The sequence below is a fragment of the Emys orbicularis genome, chromosome 18 (genome assembly GCF_028017835.1).
Source record: "Emys orbicularis isolate rEmyOrb1 chromosome 18, rEmyOrb1.hap1, whole genome shotgun sequence".
Classification (NCBI taxonomy): domain Eukaryota; kingdom Metazoa; phylum Chordata; order Testudines; family Emydidae; genus Emys; species Emys orbicularis.
Window position 1 is genome coordinate 23814693 of NC_088700.1, and position 22468 is coordinate 23837160.

The following is a 22468-nucleotide window of genomic DNA, read 5'->3' on the forward strand; positions in this document are numbered from 1 at the left end:
CCTGTCCTGCACCCCAACCTCATGCCCTAGCCCTGAGCCTGCTCCCACCTCCAAACCCTTGCCCCAGTCTAGAGCCCGCTCCTGCACCCCAAACCCCTCATCCCTGGCCCCACCCCAGAGCCTGCACCCTCAGCTGGAGCCCTCACCTCCTCCCGCACCCCAACCCCCTGATCCAGCCTGGAGCCCCCTCACACACCCCAACCCCTTGCCCCAGCCAGTGAAGGTGAGTGAGGGTGGGGGAGAGCGAGCGATGGAGGGAGGGAGGCTGGAGGGAGGGGGCGGGGCCTCAGAGAAGGGGCAGGGCAGGGCAGAGGTGTTCGGTTTTAGCAATTAGAAAGTTGGCAACCCTAACTGTGGCTACTGCACTTAATCTTATTCTGAGCCACTAACTCTTAATTTTTTAGCCTTTCTCATTTATTCCTCTCCTTGTGGGTTATGCCCTTAATGAACTCTCCTCTGCTGCTCTCTAGCCAGATCTTCTTGACTTTCCATTGTCCTTCTTCTTGTTCCTTCTTGTCCTCTTTCACTTTGTAGCCTCTTGGCTGCTGCAAGAGCTGGAGCCGATGACAACTTCCCCTTCCTCAGAAATCCAGGTTTTTCTTTGGACTTTTATTTATCACACCATGAATTTAGGCCTTGTCTATTTTCAAAGCTGTATCAGTTAGCTAAAGGGGTGATTTTAAACCAGTTCAGTTAAACTAGTGCAAAAGACTGTGGACAATCTCAATTTGGTTTAAACCTGGTTTATAGCAATTTACCTTCATTCAGAAAAGGATCAACATAAGCCTAGTTTCAACCAAATTAAGAGTGTCCATACTGGAGGGTTGCCTGGGGTTAGCTATATCAGTTTAATACTTCAGAGATTTCACATCAAAATCACACCTTTATTTAAACCAGTGCAACTTGGAAGATAGACTAGGGGTAACATTTTAAAAAACGCCTAAGTGACTTAGGAGGTGTTGTGATAATTGGGCCTACAAATTTACTCTAATTGTGAGCACAATTATAAAAAGTATATGAAAGTTCATAAACTGTTACAATAATCTATAATAACAAATGTTAATGAAAAGTAGGCCAAGTTGGCTTCAGTAATAAGCTTTATGAACAGGTGCAAGAGAACCAGACGGAGACTAATTTAGTCCAAACAAAAAAGGCCCCAGCCCCCTACGCGGGAGCAGAAATCTGGAGCAGCTTTATTCAGTGGAGCGCTCCTTCTGGGCTTGGCCAGTCCGCCCTGACGGGTGGGATGGGGGGGGGGGGGTGTAGAACTATGGTGGCTGGCAGGGCTAAAGACAATAAGCAGTTTAAGTATATTAGGAACAAAAACAATCTTAGCAATGGCCTAGGCCCATTACTAGATGGAGACAGTAAATGTGTTAATAATGCGGAAAAGGCAGCCGTGTTCAATAAATATTTCTGTTCTGTGGGTCCGTGACAGTATCATTCTTCCTTTGCAGGACTGTAATGTAGGGTTAATACTCACTCTTTTCTCGGTTACTCTGTATTTATCTATGTAGATTTCCAGAAAATGTTCCACTGTTCTAACCAAGGGCACAGGGAGCCTTTCAGAGACATTACAAGTACAAACCCGTTCATTTAGATCAGTCCCTAGCTATGTACCCATAGGAATCCTAACCCTAGAGTAACCCCAACTCCAAGTGGCCTACCCATCGGAACCCATATTGGGGTTGGTCCTGCTTTGAGCAGGGGGTTGGACTAGATGACTCCTGAGGTCCCTTCCAACCCTGCTATTCTATGAAACCTAACCTGAGAGTGGGGAGCCCTGCCATAGGAACCATAACACTAGGGCAGAGAGCTCTAGACATAGGAACCCTCACCCTAGGGCGGGAAGCCGTAGCCATACAAACGCTAACCGTAATTCCAAGTGGCCTGCTCATGGGAACCATAATCCTAGGGCAGGGAGCCCTACCCATAGGAACCCTAAGAATAACTAAAAGTGGCATACCCATAAGAACCCTATCCCTCACTCCAGTGACCTACCCCTAGGAACCCTCACCTTAGGAGCCTTACCCATAGAAACTGTAACCCTAACTCCAAGTGCCCTACACATAGGAACTCTAATCCAAACTCTAAGTGGCGTACCCATAGGAACCCAACCCTAGGGCAGGGAGCCGTACCCAGAGGAACTCTAAAACTGGGGTGGGGATTCCTAGGAACCCTAACCCTAACTCCAAGTGCTGTACACATAGCAGTCTTAACCCTAGGGTGGAAAGCACTATCCCTAGGAACCCTAAGCCGAACTACAAGTGCCCTACCCATAGGAACCCTGACCCTACAGCGGAGAGTGCTACCCATAGGAACCTTAACCCTAACTCCAAGTGGTTTACCCATAGGAACCCTGACCCTACAGCGGAGAGTGCTACCCATAGGAACCTTAACCCTAACTCCAAGTGGTTTACCCATAGGAACCCTGACCCTACAGCGGAGAGTGCTACCCATAGGAACCTTAACCCTAACTCCAAGTGGTTTACCCATAGGAAACCTGACCCTACAGCGGAGAGTGCTACCCATAGGAACCTTAACCCTAACTCCAAGTGGTTTACCCATAGGAACCCTCACTCTAGTGCAGGGAGCCCTGCCAATAGGAACCCTCACTCTAACTCCACCTGGCCCATCCAGAGGAAGTGGGGTGGGGGCTGCACTTTCATGTGAAGAGATTCTTGTGAGCAAGCTCCAGAAATTCCATGGAGAGAAATGTTATTTGATTGCATTTGATGAGGGAGGTGGGGATGGCTGAATTCACATGAAATTAATTGGTCATAAATTCCACATGAATTTTGGAGAATATCTGTTACCAACTTCTTCTAATTGCTTATATTTGCAGCAATTCCTCAGCTCTGCAGGGGGCGCTAAAGACTGAGCTCAGGCCCCTTGTTTGAATTCTCTAGCATCTCTTGGCTTATTTGACTGTGTTGTTATTTAAGCACGAGGAGAAAAATGATGCTAGCTTATTTACTACAGACATTTTCATTGTCCCTTCCCAGTGTTTAAGAAAGAAGCTGGCAGCCAATTACTCTCCTGGAGGTAATTAGCTCTGAGCCAAGGAGCTGTGTCTCAGAGGAAGAGACTTTCCCATCATTGAGAAATGTATGAACCTGTAGTTCTGGTACTACAGCCAGTGCTTAGGGGCTTTGCATTTCCTAACCCCCAAACCCACATTTTCATTGTATCAAGTATCAGAGGGGGAGCCGTGTTAGTCTGGATCTGTAAAAAGCAACAGAGAGTCCTGTGGCACCTTTAAGACTAACAGACGTATTGGAGCATGAGCTTTCGTGGGTGAACGAAGTGGATATTCACCCACGAAAGCTTATGCTCCAATACGTCTGTTAGTCTATAAGGTGCCACAGGACTCATTTTCATGGTAGTAATTACTCTTTACAAATGATAACTAAGTACTATGGTCTCTGCAGGGCCGGCTCCAGGCACCAGCCTGGCAAGCAGGTGCTTGGGGCGGCCGCTCCGGAGAGGGGCGGCACGTCCAGCTATTCGGCGGCAATTCGGCGGTCGGTCCCTCACTCCCGCTCGGAGCGAAGGACCTCCCGCCGAATTGCCGCCGCAGATCGCGATCGCGGCTTTTTTTTTTTTTTTTTTTTGGCTGCTTGGGGCGGCCCAAACCCTGGAGCCGGCCCTGGGTCTCTGTTCAAAGAGGAGACTTCTTGCTGAGCAGTGGGGCTGCTAATGAGCCAGCTGAATGCTCACACTGGAAAGTCCACAGGTCTGTTCTTTAATTCCAGGTGCACAGTTTGGGGCTCCCAGGGCTAGACCAGCTGAGAACTCCACTGTTCTCATCCTGCTTCCCTTCCCCACACAGCCTGGCATGCCTTGCCTGGGCTGATGTGGGGCGGGCTCACAGCCACTGCTTTCATCCTGCCTTCTCCCTATGGGATGGGGTCTACCCCTGGAGTACTTGGAGCAGGCAAGCCTCATGCTTCCCCAGAGGTGACTCAGCGGGGTCACACGGAGTCACGTGCACCCCCAGCTTCCTCGGGAGGCAGCGTCTTCTCCTGGCAGCAGCACTCACCATGTGTCCCTGCAGCAGGGTGTCGGGCTGAGCTTCCCCCGCTGCATAGGGCTCCTTCTCCTTCCCTGCTGCTGATGCCCCAGTGCTTCCCGCTGCCTGCTTTGCAGACCTCCTGCTGAAGTGAGTCTGGGAGTGGAGGAGAGGCAACATGTGGGATGGTCATGTGTCCCCCCCAGAACCTTTCAATTTTGGCCCCCAGTATCCAGTTATGTGTAGCCTCTGTGTTCCCCTTGCATTGTGATAGGCTCTTGCATGGGTGCAGAAGGGAAGGGAAAGGAAAGGAAGCTCCTAGCTGCATCCTCCCCGCATGCCCATATAATGGCCAGCTGCAATCTGGGCTGTAATGTTTGCAAAGCTCTTTAACAGCCTCAGATGAAAGTGGCTCTAGAAGGGCAGAGTATCCCTCCCATCTATGTCATCCCAGTGCACACAAGGAGGGATTAGATGGCTCCCACAAGACCTTAAACACGTTCCTACACATTGTAAACATTGGAGTTTTAGACGTACAGATGAGAAAATGCTGATGCATTGCTTGCCTACTGCATGTAACTCATGTGCATTTGGGTGCGCTTGAGTTGCGTGCACACAAACTCTGTGAACTCATGCACAAGCCCCGATTTCACTGCACCCATAGCTCTCCTTACAGCTGCAGCTCAAACACTGGTTCTTATCATTTGCAACAGCTACTGCTGCAAATGTGCAAAACTGAATCTGCAAATAGTTCTATAACTCAGTCCTGAAACCCCACCCGAATAAGATTAAAAGGCTTAGCATCAGTAAGGACAAGCCTACCTGGCCATTTTAGATGGTAAAGGTCAGTAATTTGAGTAATACAGGAGTGAAAAAGGTTTGTAAAAGTAATTTTAAATTGGGAAAAATATTCCCCCCTTTCCATCTGAAGGGATTTTATTCAATCTTTCCAAAATAAAATAAACACCTCTGGCATGAGACCAAACCTAGAACATTTTAGCCCCAGGGAAAATATTTCAGAAGATGATAGGATTGTGAAAATAAGGGGGTTTCAGAGAATGTTTGAGGCCAGAAGGGACAATACTGCTCATCTAGTATGATTTCCTGTATAACACAGGCCAGAGAACCTCACCCTAGGATTTCAATGACTTGTGGTTGAACTAGAGCATCTCTTTTAAAAAGACATCCAAGCTTAAAGATGTCGAGTGATTGGAGAATCCACCACAGCCCTTGGTGAGCTGTTGCATTGATTGATTACCCTCACACTGAAAACTGCATCTTTTGTCCAGTTTACTGACTATATCCATTGATAATGAAAGCCTCCGGCAATCTTAGCAATAGAGGCAACTATAATATGTGCCTAATACAGTAGGAAACTAAATGCAGGTAAATCTCACTCTCAGAAATGTTCCAATAAGCTTCTTTGACAGACTAGACTCCTTCCTAGTCTGGGTCCAGCAATCACTCACACCCCCGTAGTTACTGTCCTTTGTTCCAGTTTCTTTCAGGCATCTCTTTGGAGTGGAGAGGCCATCTCTTGAGCCAGCTGACGACAAAATGGAGGGGTTTCCAGGGCCTTATATAGTCTTTCTCTTGTGGGTGGAAACCCCTTTGTTCTGTGTAAAATCCCCTCAAAAAGGTGGAGTTTTGCAGTCACCTGGGCAAGTCACATGTCTATGAATGATTCAGCTTTTTGCAGGCCAATGCCATTGTTTACATGTTAGTTTGAATGTTCCCAGGAAAGCTCAGATGTGGACTGGCGTCTCCCAACGTCCATTGTTAGTTAAGTATTTCTTGATTGGGCACTTACTGAGAATAATCCTTTCTCAAGAAGCTGACCAAATGCTTCACTGAGTCTACTTAGAATCAAACAAATACATAGCCAATATTCATAACTTCAACTACAAAAATGATACACACGTACCGACAGCATAATCATAACCAGCAAACTACAACCTTCCCATAGACACCCCACGTGGCCTCCTCTGTATAAGAACTGGTGCAACCATAGGACCCTGGTTGCAACAATGATCTATACGGTCACAGATTATGTCAATAACGTCACACCTGGCCTCACGGAATATAGGTTAAGGATTCCCTAATGTGCAATGGTCTAAGTTTCTCTTCATAACAATTTGTAGTTGCCAGTGGCTTTCACTACATCCTCCTTTCCCGCATCACTAGTTTATATCTCCAGTACATTTTGGGAGTCCCTTCTCCTCAGCTACTCCTCATTGCAGAGAAAGTAGCTCAGCACCTCAGCTGCTTTCTCCTTCTTTCTTCTGAGCTTTGGTTCCAATGTTTCATCCCTCTTGATTGACTACAATCAAGTACAGTCAACTTGTGGAACTCCTTACCTGAGGAGGTTGTGAAGGCTAGGACTATAACAATGTTTAAAAGGGGACTGGATAAATTCATGGTGGCTAAGTCCATAAATGGCTATTAGCCAGGATGGGTAAGAATGGTGTCCCTAGCCTCTGTTCGTCAGAGGATGGAGATGGATGGCAGGAGAGAGATCACTTGATCATTGCCTGTTAGGTTCACTCCCTCTGGGGCACCTGGCATTGGCCACTGTCGGTAGACAGATACTGGGCTAGATGGACCTTTGGTCTGACCCAGTACGGCCTTTCTTATGTTCTTATTTCAACAATCAAATTCCAGAATAATTATGCAACAGATCAAATGGGAAAGAAATGAATTGTGCACAGAATCAAAAGAAAGCAAAATTAATTATGCAGCTATAAAATGAGGTGCAAGTAATTACACAGTGATTCAGAAAGTGAGAAATCAGTTGTATGGAGGGTAGAAGTGACAGGATGCATAGTGCTGGTGTCAAGGCTGTATCCCCACTTTGAACTTTAGGGTACAAATGTAGGGGCCTGCATGAGGACTTCTAAGCTTAACTACCAGCTTAGTTCTGGTCCGCTGCCACCATTCCCTACCCTGGGAAGCTTTTAGAAAACCTCTCACCAATTCCCTGGTGAATACAGATCCAAACTCCTTGGATCTTAAACAAGGAGAAATTGACCCTTCCCCCCTCCTTCCTTTCACCAACTCCTGGTGAATACAGATCCAAACCCCCTTGGATCTTAAAACAAGGAGAAATCAATCAGGTTCTTAAAAAGAAGGCTTTTAATTAAAGAAAAAGGTAAAAATCATCTCTGTAAAATCAGTATGGAAAATAACTTTACAGGGTAATCAAACTTAAAGAGCTCAAAGGACCCCCCTCTGTCTTAGGTTCAAAGTATAGCAAACAAAGATAAACACTCTAGTAAAAGATACATTTACAAGTTGAGAAAACAAAGTAAATCTAAGACGCCTTGCCTGGCTTTTACTTACAATTTTGAAAATAAGAGAGACTTGTGTAGAAAGATGGGGAGAACCTGGATTGATGTCTGGTCCCTCTCAGTCCCAAGAGCGAACAACCCCTTAAAACAAAGAGCACACACAAAAGCCTTCCCCCCCCCAAGATTTGAAAGTATCTTGTCCCCTTATTGGTCCTTTGGGTCAGGTGTCAGCCAGGTTACCCGAGCTTCTTAACCCTTTACAGGTAAAAGGATTTTGGAGTCTCTGGCCAGAAGGGATTTTAGTACTGTACACAGGAGAGCTGTTACCCTTCCCTTTATAGTTATGACAGCTGGCAAATGGCTAGATTGGTCAGCTGCAGGTATATCAGGAGGCTAATAAGGCAGTACAGTTAGTTAACTCAAGAATGAGAAGGGGCAGCTGATGAGACTGAAGGAAAGTTACAAGATGCAGATCTTAAAAAGCACATCAGTGGCAGAGCAAGAGAGTGAATTGACCTAAATACCCCGAGCCACAGAAACCAACCCCCTGTATAGAATCCACAATCCAATATGAATTACGCTATGTAGAAACAGATGAGGTTAATATTTAGTAGTCTGGAAGTTATGTGATTGATTTGTACTGTTCTGGCTGTTAATTCTTCTTCTGATTTTTAAATAAATGTTAGTATCTGCAGGTGTGGCAGTTATGCTGTATAATTCCAGACCACTCCTGGAAACAGCTTATCTGTTCGCATGCTAATGAGACATCCTCTTGCAAGAGATGTGAAGAAACCAACATGCTAAGGAATTTGTATGCAGTACGCTGATGGTCAAATTTAGTCAATGGAACGGAGCCAGAAAATCTTTTATTAAATGCAAATTGATATTCTTGTTTCATTTCCTGCTCCAATAGTTACAAATATTTACCAGAAGAGAAGGAAGGGAAGTACTCCTCCTTTTTGCTGATACAGACTAACATGGCTACCACTCTGAAACCTCCCTGGGCAATTCTTCATTTCTGGGGATCTACAGCATCCAGGGAGACAGGAAGGACAGAGACCTTGTTGAGACATGACACACAAATTGCCAGAGCAAGTTCCTGAAGCTCTGAGCAGCCTAAGAGCTTTCTAAAATGGAAGGTTTTCATCTGGCTTAATAAGTGAGCTCAGCTTAGTGCCAATCAGTAAATTTGCCTTTCAAGGTAACTGGAATTGCACATGGTAGCTGCTAGTCTGGACTCGCCCAATGTTGGGAGACTCTTACCTCAGAGGTAATGGTCTGAGCAACATGGTCAAGTGTGAAAATGGTCCTATAACTTCCCCAAATGGTGCTGAGAAGGTGGTGATGGGAGTTATTGTTGGCAGTTAAGGAGAACGTGAAAGCTGTTTGGCTTGGTTACAACTGGTGATGTGTATTGGCAGTAGTAGTCGCTAACCTCATTTAGTAGCAGTTACTAGCCATTAAGCGCAGTGGCTAGTGGTTTGTGGCAATTAGCACTTGATGCTTGATACAGGCAGGTGGCAGTTAATGGCAGTTGTAGAGATCTGGTGGCACTTCCTGGAAGCTGATGAGAACTGGAGCGATGGGAGACAGGAGCACAGTTGGGTCTAGCACCCCTGCCATGGAAATATTGTGGGGGATGATCTGTGTTTCTGCCCCATCTGTCATTTCCTGTAAACTGCATATGTGCATGGCAGGCGGAAGCAAGAGCGGGTCCCGGGAGGCTGGAATTGGGTCTGGGATCAGGTAAGAACCACTCACCCTCCTCTCCCTTACACCCTGACTGTCCCATGCTCCCCATGCAAAGCACCCACCCTACTCCCCTTCACATCCCTGACTGTCCCCCATTCCCCTGCACAGCACCCACCCTGCTCCCCTTCACGTCCCTGACTGTCCCCCATTCCCTATGCACAGCACCCACCCTGCTCCCCTTCACGTCCCTGACTGTCCCCCATTCCCTATGCACAGCACCCACCCTGCTCCCCTTCACGTCCCTGGCTGTCCCCCATTCCCTATGCACAGCACCCACCCTGCTCCCCTTCACGTCCCTGACACCCCAACATCCCCTCTGCCCCTGACTCCCCTGCTCACCACACGCAGGACCCACCCCACTCCCCTTCCCATTCCCGACACCCAAACTGTCCCCCATTTCCCACACAGAGCACCCATCCTGCTCCATCTACTACTCAACATCCCAACTGCCCCACCCCCGAGGCAGAGCACCCATCCCGTGCCCTCTCCTACCCCTGACACCCCAACTCCCCTGCACCCCCCTCAGAGCACCTCTGCCCCCTATTCAAAGTGAGTTTCTGCTGTCTCTGATGAGAATTGGTGGTAGCTGGTGGCAGCTGGTGGAATTTGGCAGAGGCAGCAGCTGCTGCAGGCACTTACCTGCAGTTGGAGGAATATTGTGTCATTAATGGCTGCAGGGGCAGCTGATGGTGTCTGAGAGATTTGAGGCTAGTTAGGGCACTGGGTGAGATTTGCAGTGATTCATAGATTTTAAGGCCAGAAAGGACCATTCTGATGTTCTGTATAACACAGGCCAGAGAACTTCACCCAGGGACTCCTGCATCTAGCACCTGGTTAAGCTGGAGCATTTGGTGACCGTTCCTGGAAGCCGGTGGCCTTTGGCAGGAGATTCTGCCAGTGCTGCTTGTTTTAACAGTCTCGCTCTGAGTCTGACTGAAGGGAGAATTCCTTTGCTTTCACCAGAAAACCCTCAAAGTCCTGGGGAAGGGATATGGTCATTTGGATGCAGATGAAAATCAGCTGATTCTTTTAGCTCTGCCAGCTGCCTCCAGTAGCAGGGCCGGCTCCAGGGATTTTGCCGCCCCAAGCAGCAAAAAAAAAAGAAGCCGCGATCGCGATCAGCTCTACCGCCGCCGCTTCAGTCTTTGGCGGCAATTCGGCAGCAGGTCCTTCGCTCCGAGAGGGACTGAGGGACCCGTCACCGAATTGCTGCCGAAGAGCTGGATGTGCTGCCCCTCTCCGTTGGCCGCCCCAAGCACCTGCTTGCTGGGCTTGTGCCTAGACCAGTACCATTGTCCATGAAGTGCAGTTAACACAGCCTCAGGCCCTAGCAGTCCTAAACAAAATTGTCTGTGGCTCTACTCCTTTCTATCTCAGAGGTAGCAAACAGTGGTACTAGACTTCTTCTGTCCTTAGGGCTATTCAGATGGGTCTTCACAACGCTCCCTTTTCTCACTGCTCTTGTTCAATGCATAGGGGCCCCTTCAGAGGGCTAGTGAAGAAATCTGGGCTGTGGTGTCTTCACCTCAACCAAACCACTTCATGCAGTTAAGTCAGATATGTAGTGCCGAACAGAGTTTACGGCATGGATGGGAACTAGCCAGGTTCCTCTCTGGCCCAGTCCCTCCCCCCGGCTGCTCTCGGCCGGCGGGCCCAGGGCTGCCTCTTCCCCGCCCACGTGCTCCTCTCCACCAGCCGGTCACCAGCTGAGGGCTCCTGCCAGTGGGGGGCGGAGAGAAGCCCTCAGCCACTGTTAGGGTTACCATATTTCCACAATCAAAAAAGAGGACACTGGGGGGGGGGAGCCCCGCCCCCGCCCCGCCCCATCCCCTCCCTCCCACTTCCCACCCCCTGACTGCCCCCCTCAGAACCCCAACCCTCCCTGCTTCTTGTCCCCTGACTGCCCCCTGCTGAGAACCCCCCACCCTAACAGCCCCCCAGGACCCTACCTGTCCCCCGACTGCCCCGACCCTTATCCACTCGCATGGGTGGCAGGGTTGTAGAAATTTTGGTGGTGCCCAGAACCCCCCCCCACACCTGCCTAAGGCTCTGGGAGGGGGGTTGGGTGGGGGGAGGAGGTCTGGGGTGCAGGTCCTGGGCTGGGGATTAGGGTGCAGGAGGGGTGCAGGGTGCAGGCTCTGGGATAGAGTTTGGGTGCTGGGTGCAGGCTCAGGGCTGGGGCAGAGGATTAGGATGCGGGGGGATGAGGGCTGGGCCTGAGGGGTTTGGGGCATTGGAGAGGCTCAGGGCTAGGGTGGAAGGGCAGGGTAAGGGCAGCCTGTCTTCCCATTAGTGGATGGGGGACGCTAGGACCCGGGGGCAGCAGACAGCAGTTGCTGCTGGCTCTGGCAGTACAAGCAGGCAAGGGAGAGGCAGGCAGGGAGGGGGGACCCCACGGGGGGGACGGGGACGTGTGGAGGGGGGGTGGCAGGTGGAGGCCGGGGACCCATCCAACACTCCCCTGCTCCCTGACTGCCCCCCCCGGACTCCCCTTACCATTCTGGCTCCACGTGTAGGCAAAACACGCTGCCCGGTGGGTCGGTTTGGGTGTTACACAGGGCTGCAGACAGAGGGAGGGGGGAGCAGGGGAGGGCTCTGGCTGCTGGAGGCCAATGGGAGCGGCTCAATCGGCCCAGCCGACCAATCAGCAGCCGCACTCTGCATGGAAGGGAGGGAGGGAGGCGAGGGAGAAAAAACCCCCGGACATTTTAACCTTGTTACCAATTCCTCCCGGACGGCTATTTAGAGACGCAAAAGCCGGACATGTCCGGGGAAATACGGACGGATGGTAACCCTAGCCACTGTGGTGCCGCTCCGGCCCGCCCCACCTCCTCCCTCCAGAGGCTCGTATCACTTGGTGGTGGGAGGGGCAGGGGAGGCTCAGCGGCAGGCCTGGCGGGTTTCTGGTTGCTGCCTGGCCGCGCGCCACAGACAACTGGGCTACCCCGTGGCATGGCCCCCGCCTCCTCCCTACGCTCCTGTGTCCCTGCCAGCCCTGGGGCAGCCACCCCGGATAAGGAGGCCCAAGCAAGCCACAGACAAGCAGGTCAAGCTATCCCCGGCCAAGCTGACCCCATACAAGCTGGCCAAGCCAGCCACGGCCCCAGCCAAGTTTGACCTGGCCAAGCTGGACAAACTGGCCAAGGCAGCACCAGTCAAGGCATCCAATCTCGCCGTGGCCATGGTAGCTCTAGCCAAGCCAACAAAGCTGGCCCCAGCCAAATGGGCCTAAGGCAGCCCTGAACAAACCGGCCCAAGCCAGCCCCAGCCCGAGACGGCCAAGCAGGCCCTGGCATCGGCCAAGACGGCCCTAAGATGGCCCTGCCCCGGCCCCATTCCCAGCCCAAACTGGGTCCCACTGAAGACAGCCCCGGCCTGGCTGGCGAAACCAGCACCGGCCAAGCAGGCCCCAGCCAAGCCGGCGAACCTGTTGAGCCGGCCCCAGCCAAGCAGCCCCGGACATGACCGCAAAGCTGGCCTCAGCCAAGCTAGCCAAGCCACCCCTGGCCTCAGCCAAGCTGGCCCTTGGCCGGACAAGAAGGTGAAGCCAGCAGCTGCCAAGCTGGCTCTGGCCCGGGCCAATGTGGCCCCAGCCCCAACCAAGCTGGCCCTGGCCTGGCCGGCCCCAACCAAGCCATCTAGACATCACCGGCCAAGCCGGCTCCAACGAAACTGGCCCCGCCGGCCCCAGTCAAGCTGGCTGCAGCCAAGCCATCCAAAATTGCTCTGGCCCCATCAGCCCTGGCCCCAGACAAGCAGGTCAAGCCAGACCTGGCCAAGCCGGCCCCATACAAGCCAACCCAGCTGGCCCAAGCCAACCCCGGCCCAAATCAGCCAAGTTGGCCCAAAACAGCCAAATCAGCCCTGGCCCAAGCCAGCCAACACTGCCAAACCAGTTCCAGCCAAGCCTTCCCCAGACAAGCCACCCTGGATAAGGAGGCCCAAGCAGGCCATGGACAAGCTGGCCCTAACTGGCCTTGGCCCAAGCTGGCAAGGCCAAGCCGGCTCTGAACAAGTCGTCCCAAACCAGCCCGGGCCAAGCTGGCCCAGGCCAAACCAGCCCCTAGTCCTCACCTGCCACCCTGGCCAAAACCACCAAGCAGGCCCCGGCCAAGCCAGCTCCGGCCAAGCCTGGCAAGCCGGCCACAGCCAAGCCACACAAGACGGCCCCGGCCAATCCAACCCCAACCCCGACCCCGACCCCGGCCAAGCTGGTCCTCGCCAGGACAGCCCCAGCAAAGCCAGCCCTGGCCCAGCCAGCCCAGGCCAAACCAGTAAGGCCGGCCCCGACCAAGCTGTCCAACCAGCTTCGATGAAACCAGCACCACCACCCCCAGCCAAGCTGGCAGTGGCGAAGCCGACCAAGCCTGTCCAGCCCCATCAGCCCCGGCCCCAGACAAGCAGGTCAAGCTATCCCCGGCCATGCCGACCCCATACAATCTGGCCAAGCCAATCGCCGGCCCCAGCCAAGTTTGACCCGGCCAAGCTGGCCCAGCTGGCCAAGCCAGCACCAGTCAAGCCATCCAATCTGGCCGCGGCCATGCCAGCCCCAGCCAAGCGGACAAAACCAGCCCCAGCCAAGCTGGAAAAGTCAACCCCGGCCAAGCAGGCCCTGGCACCAACCCTGTTCCCAGCCCAAACTGGGCCCCGCTGAAGACTGCCCTGGCCAAGCCAGCCCCGGCCACTGCCATCTAGCCACAGCCCGGCTGACCCCACTGGCCCCAGCCAATCTGGCCCTGGAGAAACAGGCTAAGCCATCCCCAGCCAATCCGGCCCTGGAAAAGCCGGCCCTGGCCCCTGACATGCCAGACAAGATGGCCTTGGACAAGATGGCCCCAGACATGTGAGCCTTGGACAAGACGGCCCCAGACAAGCCGGACAGGACAAGCAGAGTCTGACTCTCTGAGGTAGCTGCTGGTTGGGGATGGGTGTTTAAAATGTCTCTCCTTCAAGATGCTGCTTTGTCACCAGCATCCTCCTAAAAGAGGGGACCCGAGTGGGCAAAGGATATGTGCTGCCTGTAGGGATCAATCTTCTATTGGCAAGTGAATGGAAGAGACCATTCCAACTGCCCTGTGTCCTCTCTAATGTCTGGGATTCTAGGAGACTGCTCCCTTGGAACCTTGTCCACTCCGGGCCACAGCCTGGGAGGAAAGGTCTGACAGTCATACTCCCTGGCACCATGCTAGCCAATCCAGCTCCCAGTTGCTGTTGGTTCCTGTTCTGCAGAAAGGTCTGTATCTAGAATTCTAACTAACTAGGCGTTCATAAAATTGCCCATCATTGTGGCTTCTGGGTGCAGATCTCCAGTGGGATCTCTAGTCCCACTACATTGGTTCAGGGTTTCAAGCAAGTGAACGATAGCGGAGGGGGCATATGCTCAGCACTTACGTAGGGATGGCCATGGAGATCCTCAGCTCCCCGTCCTCCATAAGGGAGATGGTGATGGCCGTCATCTTTAGCGTCTTCTGTTAAAGCCATTCACAGTCCGAGGTGATAGCAATGATGTGCCACTTCCCTACAAGCTACACACAGTGGTTCTTTGTGACTCTGGGCCTGCAGTTTCACGAGTGACGGGAGGGGTTGGATGCTCAACTTAAAGAGCGCCTGCCCTCTGAAAACCAGGCCCTCTGAAGGTGCCTCAAACTGGGCACCCGAAATCCCAGGTCACATTTGAAATGGCAAGTCTAGGTCCATATTTCATAGAGCAGCAGCGGCACCCTCTCCTGTTCCTCATGCGAAGAACATGGATCAAAACCGGGTTGCTTTCAGAACAGCTCCAGAAACCCCCAGAGAGTGGCAGAGCCTGGCTGAGTTTGCTGTACACTCAACCCAGCCGTGTGTCAAGAAACAAACACTCTAAGGCCACAAGGGGAGTTCTCCCCACATTACTTTTAAGATCTGCTAACCTATCCCTGAACATTACTGAACATTTATTGCCTTTCAGCGCAGAGAAATCAGGAGCTAAAGCCCCTTTTCAAAGGGGCAGACAGAAACAATGTGAATGCGCCCCCTGCTGGCTCCACAGTTGCAAATACTCTTTCTCTAGCTGAGCCACCATGATTAAATGGAGCCTCCGTGCCTCACCCACCCCATCCCCATGCCCCTATTTATACAGCCCAAGAAGGCTAATGGCATTTTGGGCTGTATAAGTAGGAGCATTGCCAGCAGATTGAGGGACGTGATCATTCCCCTCTGTTCGACATTGGTGAGGCCTCATCTGGAGTACTGTGTCCAGTTTTGGGCCCCACACTACAAGAAGGATGTGGAAAAATTGGAAAGAGTCCAGCAGAGGGCAACAAAAATTATTAGGGGTCTGGAGCACATGACTTATGAGGAGAGGCTGAGGGAACTGGGATTATTCAGTCTGCAGACAAGAGGAATGGGGAGGGAGGGATAGCTCAGTGGTTTGAGCATTGGCCTGCTAAACCCAGGGTTATAAATTCAATCCTTGAGGGGGGCCAATTAGGGATCTGGGTCAGAAATCTGTTTGGGGATTGGTACTGCTTTGAGCAGGGGGTTGGACTAGATGACCTCCTGAGGTTCCCTTCCAACCCTGGTATTCTATGAATGAGGAGGGATTTGATAGCTGCTTTCAACTATCTGAAAGGGGATGGATCTAGACTGTTCTCAGTCTTGTCAGATGACAGAACAAGGAGTAATGGTCTCAAGTTGCAGTGAGGAGGTTTAGGTTGCATTAGGAAAAACTTTTTCACTAGGAGGGTGGTGAAGCACTGGAATGCGTTACCTAGGGAGGTGGTAGAATCTCCTTCCTTAGAGGTTTTTAAGGCCCGGCTTGACAAAGCCCTGGCTGGGATGATTTAGTTGGGGATTGGTCCTGCTTTGAGCAGGGGGTTGGACTAGATGACCGCTTGAGGTCCCTTCCAACCCTGATATTCTATGATTCTATGATCCTCCTATTGAGCACAAGGATCCAGCTCTGGGACCAAAGGCAGGAATAAGCTGAGAGTGTTAAAGGAAGCCATTGTATAGTGTGCTGCTTGGATGGCTTTTCAGCTGGGGCTGCAGATGAATCAAGGGTGTATTTGCCATTAGGGACTGCATACATCTCCATCCTCTCCCCAGCACCTGGGTGGGGTGCAATGATGCTTGCTCTATGCTTAGCCAGAACAATCAGACCTTAGTGAGTGCTACCTTCCCGTCCCCGGAACTATGTATGTTACCTTCTCTTGCTCCTTGATCAATGTGTCCTGGGCTTCAGCATGAATCAAGTAGAGTAGGGGCAGTCCCAGGCTCAGCATCACAGCCTTCATCTTGCAGTCGTCCCCTCTCGTGTCTCAGCAAAGACTGGGAAATGTGGCAAGATCTCCAAGGAAGATACCAACTCCTTTGGAACTCTTGGCTTTATAGAACCAAAGCAGGTGTCAGAGTCAGCCCCTCTCTGCTCACCCACCCACCAATCTGCCACTCACAGGTTGTGCAACCATGGAGATAAGAGAGTTATTGTTGGCATCAGCTGAGGTGGTGTTTCTAATCACACCGCAGTGAATGTTCTCATACCCAATGCACAGAGGACGGTCTCTTCAGTTCCCAAGGGGAAGCAGGGGGCAGAGGGAGGACAGCTTGGTTTAAGCCCCACTGGACATTTGCACTGTGTTCAAGCTGGAAAATTCCAGGGAATCTTTTCCAGGTGGCAGTGAAAGGAAAATGGGCCTCGCCTTGTTCTTCCCTTTCCTTGGCTGTTCAGGGAGCTTGGCAGGGCCTGGTGAGGACTGGAGATCACCAAATTAAAGAGGTTCAGACAAAACCCGCTCCAGGAACCTTATCTTACACTGGGTGTTCTGCATCCCAGCCCAAAGGAGCGAACTCAGACGCATCTCTGCTCATCTCTGCCTCACATATGAATTCAGCCTTTCTGGAAGTCACTGACTTTGCCAGATGCTGCTCCATGGAGAAGCCCAAATCTTGGGTGCCAGCCTCTGCAGCAGCCTAGTAGCTCTGGGAGACCATGTCCTCTGCCTCCTGCCAACACATCACCAAGTCCACTCGCCTGCATGAAATTCACCCCTGTGCAGGTAGCATGAGGCCCATGCACCCCAAGGCCTGGCAGCACTTGGCTCCCACTTAACCCTTCCAAACAGGACTTAGGGCCTTCATTGGTGCACAGCCCTTGCTCCAGCCCTTTGCAGAGGGCCAAATTCTGCCCACTGGTTGGGGGCCAGCCAGAGGGTTTGGGGGGCTACTGAGCCGTTTGTTGAGGCACCCAAAGACAGGGCCCTTTGGGCAGCATTGACCTCCCACAGCTGGAGCTGTGGAGTCCAGTTTCTACTGCGGCCCATCTCTCCTAACTGACATTTGTACAGGCTGTTTGAATCCAGTCTTCCCTCCTGCTGGGAACACTGTGGTGTTCTGGTGTATTTCAGCATCACCCTCTGCCATCCAGTTACCTGGAGGGTCGTGGTGGTTTCCCTCTTTTGGATGGAGTTGCCCTTTCTCTGGGCATCACTAACTCTCCTCTGCCAGAGACGGCTCATCCCCAGGCCAATGCTTCTGGCCAGCAGGCATTGCCGTGGAATCCACCACCTTTCCCCACCTACTGGATGGTTCCAAGGTGAGGACACCCCCTGATGCTCTTCAAACACCCGCCTCACGTTTCTTAGAGGACATCAGAAACCTCCCCCCTCGTGCTAAGGACCTGGCAGCCCATTGTTCCCTCTGCTCACTCTTCACATCATTACTTCTCTTGGGGAAGAGCTTTGAAGAACTGTGAGATGCAGAGAACGGGAGCAGCAAGATGCCTGCCCATTCACTCCTCAGCAGACATGGGGAGCAGGAGCATGGGAGTTTAATGATTCCCCCACCTGCCCCTCCCCAACTATTCTTCTCCTGACATTTGGAAGCTCTACTTGATTTGCTGGCAGAGCTGGTAGATTCCTGGGCCAGGAATTTCCTGGCTTAGGGGCTTCACAGCACAAGCACCACCATGTGCACCAAACAGGCAAGTTCCTGGGGCATAGCCATTGCGGTAGAGGAGCTGACAAGATCCACAAGGGCAGTGGGCTGAGCCAGCCCTGTAAGAGACCTGAGGAGTCCAAACTGTCCAGCATGGAGAATGGCTGCAGAATGGGCCGGGGACATGAGGAGCTGAAATCATCCTGGCGAGTCTGTACAGGCCCACTCAGCAGCCCCTCCCCGCCACCGCCCCAGACGCCAGCACTAGAACTATCCAACCAGCAGCTGCTGCACCCCAGTCAACAACAGCACCCACCCACAGAAGAGCCTCCCTCCTCGCACCAACGTTTAAGATGGGGGACAGTGAGGGTCGGCCTGTATAATGTACAATGAGCCCCACTTGGGCTGACAGTGGGGTTTGAACTAAAAAGGTGAACTGCTGCTACTCCTTGCGCTCAAGGTGTATCTCCCCAGGTGCCAGCCAGCCACTAGAGGGGAGCATCTGCCTGCACCGTCCTAACTGGGGTGTGTGACACCCTGGCACCCCAATATTCACCACTATCATGTAATTAGGATATGTTTTGTACAAAGTATGTCTTGTGAGGTTTCATTCTAAAGTCTGGATCTGCTAGACATTAATATCTCATTGGACTGTATGTGCTATCCTCGTGTGTGAAGTTATGAAGTTTGGCTATGTATATGTTACTGAAACATGTTGTGAGGTTGAAAACACACACAAGCAGCCTTTCAGGTACAACAACAAAAAGGCCAAACAATGTTAATGGCTTATGGAGGAAATGCACACATGCACCAGGATTACCCCAGGAACTGTGTACAATAGAAACCTCGCCGAGATAGCACTACACAATGGGAACTGTTTGACCCAGATTACTGCAAAAGAGTTTTCCAGCAAGTGCGAAGAAGATATAAAAAGGGACAATGACATCATGATGGGACCTCACTCTCCCTGCAACACCACACCTGGAAACACTTGAGGGTCAAGGACTGAACTGTAGGAAGTGATGGTCCCAGGTTAGAGGGATTTTTAGCCTGTGTATAAAAACCTGGGAAAGCCAAGGCAGCTTGTGCCTTAAGAATCTGCCAGCCTGCTTATCACTCAGGGTGAGAATTTGCTAATTCATATCCTACCTATCTAGTGTGTTAAGATCAGTTTCTGGTTTTGTTTATTTACTAAGGTAATCTGCTCTGATCTGTTTGCTATCACTTATAATCACTTAAAATCTTTTGTAGTTAATAAACTTGTTTTTGTTTTGTCTAAAACCAGTGTGTGGAATTTATAACTTGGGGCAGAAAGCTGTTGCATATCTCTCTCCACACTGAGGGAGGGGGCGAATTTAATGAGTTTATACTGTAGTTTCCTGTGCAGCGCAAGACGGTATAATTTTGGGTTTACACTCCAGAGGGGGGTGCGGGCCTTCGCAGCTGGGAGGTGCCTTAGCTGAGCCTTCCCATGCCGAGCTGATCTCAGCATGTGTGTGAAGCTGCAGCTGGGTGTGTCCCTATCTGTGTGAATGCTGGTGAAAGAACAGGCTTGGAGAGCTTGGCAACTTATCACAGCACCACAGTGTGAAAGGGAGCCCAGGCTGGTGGGTCAAGCGAGCTCAGTGGTACCCCATTTCCAAGTGGCACCCCGGGGGGGAACCCATCACAGGTTGCCATCTGCCTACCCAGTGGAAAGGGGGAAGGTGCCTTTCTCTGCACTTGGGAGGAGTAGGGGTGGGAGGGCTAGTGAGGACATGTGACCTAGTGGTTAGGGTGCTGGTCTGGAATTTGGGAGACCCAGTTTCAATGCTTGGCTCACCCCAGATGCCTGGGGTTCCCTCTGTACGGCAGGGTACTAGCGCTGCCTCACAGGGGTTTGGAGTGGCTAAATATGCTAATGATTGTGAGGTGAGGGGAGCTATACAAGGCCCATAGATAGGTTTGACATGGGGGATTTCCACACAGAAGGGGATACGGGGGAGCTCAGCAGGGATGATGAGGGTTGAGGGGCATGGTGGGGGGATACCTGGGTGGGAAGGGAGTTGAATAGAATTTGCTGTGGTGTCTCCGTTTCTGGCCCTGCAGGGGTGTGAACAGGAGCAGGGCGGCACCTCCTCACCTGGCTTGGAATTTCCCTTTATCTTTAAACTCTTCTGGTGGCAAACTTCAGGCCCAATCCTGCTCCCATTGAAGCCAGTGGCAAATCTCCCCTTGGCCTCGGTGATGCCAAGGACTGCAGCCGGCTGGCAGGGAGGGCAGGGGAAGGGGGGGGCTTGTTTTCCCCCTGTGCTGGCTCTCCCCACTGGCAGCCACTGGCGCTGCCTCTCCCATCACCTCAGGAGCTGAGGGTGGCCTTGGGATCCCCTTCCTGGCTCCATGGTCAATAGCAGCATGTTAACCCTTGCTGCTTCCAAAGTGCCTCACTCGCCCTCCTCAGCTGGCAGCTGGAGGAGGGGGCATCGGTGGTCAGGGAGCAGGAGCTGGGCAGGGGCTGCAGACAGGACTGCGGGGAAGGGGCCGAGAACTCTCAGGGATCAGGGAGGTGGGATGCGGGGGGTGGGGGGGAGGTGCCTGACATTCTGGATGCTGGGGAAGGTGGATAGGGGGGATGCAGGGGCTTTGCTGCTGGTCATGCGATGGGTCTGCGTAATGAACCAGGTGCTGCCTTAAACTCGGCGGCTGTGGCGGGAGCCTTTGGCCAGCACGGTTGCTCTGGCATTAACAGAGCGCACTTACCCTGGGAGCCACTGGAATGGAGAGCAGGGCAGGGCGCTCGGCAGGGGTTGGGCGCTCGGCTGCCTCTCCTGCTGCTGGCAGGCTGGGGAAGGTGCCGGCTGGCCAGCCAGAGTCCTGCCTTGTGCGGAGCTCCTCCTCCTCTGCAGGCCAGCTCTGCCCCTCCCTTCCCCTGCCCAGCTCCAGCCCCGCCTGCTCCCATCCAGCCCCCTCCCTCCCCTCCTGCATCTGGGCCTTGACCACTCCACCCAGGCCTGGCTCCCAGGCCAGCCCCACCTGGCGCTGCTTCTTCTGGCAGATCAGGAGCCTGGGTTGGGATTCACTGCAGTAAATTGGACTGGAGGGGGAGCCTGCTCCCCATTATTCACTCCATGGGCTCTAATGTGTCTGTGACTCAGACTTACCCACTGGCCCAGGGGGTGTTTCCAAAGGCTGCCTTGTGGAGGGGGAAGAGGCCCCTTTAAAGGTCACTCCAGTGCCCCAGTATGGAGACTTATCCTTGGGGTCTAGAACCCAGTGCAGACTCCAGGGCTTCCCACGAGGTCCCCAGACAAACACTCCAAGCTCTGGGGGCAGCTTCTGAATCTTTATTTAGCAGGGAGAGGAGAAATCCCCTCGTGAAGCAGCAAGTCCTGCAGAGCCCAGACTGCACGTGCAGCAAGACAGAGCAAATCACCGCAGAGGAGGAGAGAAGGGTGAGGGACAAAGCAGCAGCCTGGATTTCTGGAACATTGACGCTTCTGCCATCAGTCAGAGCTGGAGGAGCTGCAGCTGATGGGTCCTCGTTAACCGCTGTAAGACAGTAACAGGTGAAGACTGGTTCTGGGATGGACAGACAGCTGCAGAGCTGGCACCAGGGTTCGTTAGCCCAGCTGAGAAATCCCCAGGTGCTGCTTAGCTGAGACACTCACATCACAGGTGCAGTGGTGTCCATCCGCAGTCACCAGTGACCAGCACAGGCATTTTAGCCCTGGGTCAATGGATCCCAGTTACACCCCTCTGCCTGTGGAGCATGGCCCCCACCCCAGGCCCTAAACCCACCCAGCAAGGCTGCAATGGGATCCAGTCCTGGATTTCTATGATTGGAAGGGTGTAAAGAACCTCCTCCCCACCCCATGCCCATCATCATTCAAATGCCTAGTGCTGTTTATCTGTAGTTCTCTCTCTGGGCATATCCTCATCCTGTGTCCAGTGCGTTAGAGCCTCCTTTCTCCTCCAACCTGTGCCAAGCACTGGACGACCTCCTTGGGCCAGATCCCACACTGGTGAAAGTCCCATGCTGGTGGTTACTCCAGTGAAGTCTACAGAACTGGGGTTCCCCTTTGCTTCTTGCGTCCCATTCTGTATCCAGAGCAGGGCTTGGAATAACCAGATCAGAGACAACCCTGTCCTTCACCTGACCCAAGCCCAGGGATGCTGGGAGAGTTTCCCAGGTCGGGCTATGGGTAGGGCCCTACCAAATTCATGGTCCATTTTGGTCAATTTCATGGTCATAGGATTTTAAAAATCATAAATTTCATGATTTCAGCTATTTAAATCTGAAATTTCACCGTGTTGTAATTGTAGGGTCCTGACCCAAAAAGGAGTAATGGGGGGGTCGCAGGATTATAGTAGCGGGGGTTGCGGTTCTGCTACCCTTACTTCTGCGCTGCTGCTGGCGGCAGCGTTACCTTCAGAGCTGGGCAGCTGGAGCTGAAGGCAGAGCCACTGCTAGCAGCAGCGCAGAAGTCAGCATGGCCTGGTATGGGATTGCCACCGCTACTTCTGT